Below are 2008 nucleotides of genomic sequence, written 5' to 3'. Positions count from 1 at the left end.
TGGCAATTCCCTATATTAAATGCCTGTACACATTTTTAAAAAGGATTTTATTCATTTATTCATGAGAGACACAGAGAGAGACAGAGAGAGAGGCAGAGACACAGGCAGAGGGAGAAGCAAGGGCCTGATGTGGGACTCGATCCCGGGACTCCAGGATCATGCCCTGGGGTGAAGGCGGCGCTAAACCGCTGAGCCACCCAGTACATATTTTTGAACAAACATTGTATATATCAATATTTGTAGTTTTGAGGTAAGAAATGAGCCTGCTTCTTGCTTGTTAACTAATCTATTCTAGATATGACTACTCACAGAGCATAATGCATATCTAAAATGTTTCTATGTTTTGTTTTAATAACACTCATAGTAGAGAGATCAGTCTTATATTAAGTGTGCTGAGGGAAATGGAAGAAGGTATTTTAAGGCAGTTTCAGCAAGCTGGGGATATTTGTTTTTAACTTTTAACCAAACGTACTAAGCAATGCTGTATTTTCAAACCTCATCTTCAATCTTTCATCGGCAGCCAGTTCTAACAATTAATCTTATAAAGTATAATTAAATTTAAGATCTCTTTTTATGAAAGGGATGGGTTAAAGATCCATGAATTTCCCGTGTGTGATTTTTTTTTTAAGGAAAATAAAACTCGGGCAGCCCGGGTGCCTCAGAGGCTTAGCGCCACCTTCAGCCCAGGGCCTGATCCTGGAGTCCCAGGATCGAGTCCCACACTGGGCTCCCTGCATGGAGCCTGCTTCTCCCTCTGCCTGTGTCTCTGCCTCTCTCTCTCTCTCTCTCTCTCTTTCTCTCTCTCTCATGAATAAATTAAAATCTTAAAAAAAAGGAAAATAAAACTCAATATGTTCTATCAGAGTTGTAAAATATTCAGAGAAAACTTTTTGCTGATATGCAATATCGAAATCATTACCCAAGTCTATGATAATTGTTAAATTATGAAATAGGACATAACAATCTGTACAAACTTTGTTCTTCCAAGGTTCTAGCTTCTGTTTGGTTTTTACATCTTATCTACTGTCAAAAAACATGTACTAAGTCCTATAAATATAGTGAAAATATAACACAAAAATATCAAACTGTCTAATTTGTACCTTTAAAAAGTTGGATTAAACTGTTTTCCTATTTTGCAGGAACACTGAGAGTTTATTCTGTAGTTTAAACATCCTTGACAAAACTTTTCTCTTGCTTATCATCATACCCAGCATGCAATAATCACTGTTTATGTTCAGATTCTATGTTATCATGAAATACAGACAAAAATCTGAAGTGTAATGCATTAGTTTCTTTTTTAAGGATTTATCTATTTATTTGAGAGAGAGAGAGAGATCCAGTGAGAATGAGCAGGGGTGGGGGTGGAGAGGCAGAGGAAGAGGGACAAGTAGACTCCCTGCTGAGCAAGTTGCCCAACAACCTTCAATCCCAGGACCCTGAGATCATGACCTGAGCCGAATTCAGATGCTTAACCCACTGAGCCACCCAGGTGCCCCATAATGCATTTGTTTTAATGTAATTCTCAGATTTTCTATGTCAATAAGCACATTGTTTGGTTTAGCTGACATTGTTTTCATAGCAAGATTTTCTTGCCGAAGGAAAGTGTGTTGATTTACATTCTGGAGACACCTTAATCTGAGTAACTACTTGGAATGTTTTTTTTATGATTGCAGATGACTTATCAGCATGTCAATTCTAGAGGCGCCTGGCTGGCTCAGTCGGTAGAGCATGTGACTCTCAATCTCAGGGTTGTGAGTTCAAGCTCCATGTTGGGCATGGAGCCTACTTAAAAACAAAGCATTACTTTTATATGGAATCTAAACTTTCGACCACTTTTATTGGCAATGTTTTATCAGATGAAACATTTGCCTTCCTGGTTTTATACAGTGCGGTGCAAGTTGTACTTTAAGCAATGAGGTTGACAAAACAATTTTTCCTTAATATTTCCATCACGTTGAAATTGTACATATGCTAAAAATTACTATATTAATTATTTGCTAAGGATACC

At 37.6% G+C, this 2008-nt stretch overlaps 1 non-coding gene across 1 annotated transcript; it reads left to right on the top strand.

Moving 5' to 3' along the window:
* Positions 1–1703: 1703 nt before the first annotated feature.
* On the top strand, positions 1704–1776 carry TRNAE-CUC (transfer RNA glutamic acid (anticodon CUC)). Its single transcript has one exon. It is a non-coding gene; the product is annotated as a tRNA-Glu (tRNA).
* The last annotated feature ends 232 nt before the right edge of the window (positions 1777–2008 follow it).

This window comes from Canis aureus, chromosome X, assembly GCF_053574225.1.
Source record: "Canis aureus isolate CA01 chromosome X, VMU_Caureus_v.1.0, whole genome shotgun sequence".
NCBI lineage: Eukaryota > Metazoa > Chordata > Mammalia > Carnivora > Canidae > Canis > Canis aureus.
The sequence above is the reverse complement of the archived record's forward strand: the minus strand, read 5'-3'. Positions and strand labels throughout refer to the sequence as shown.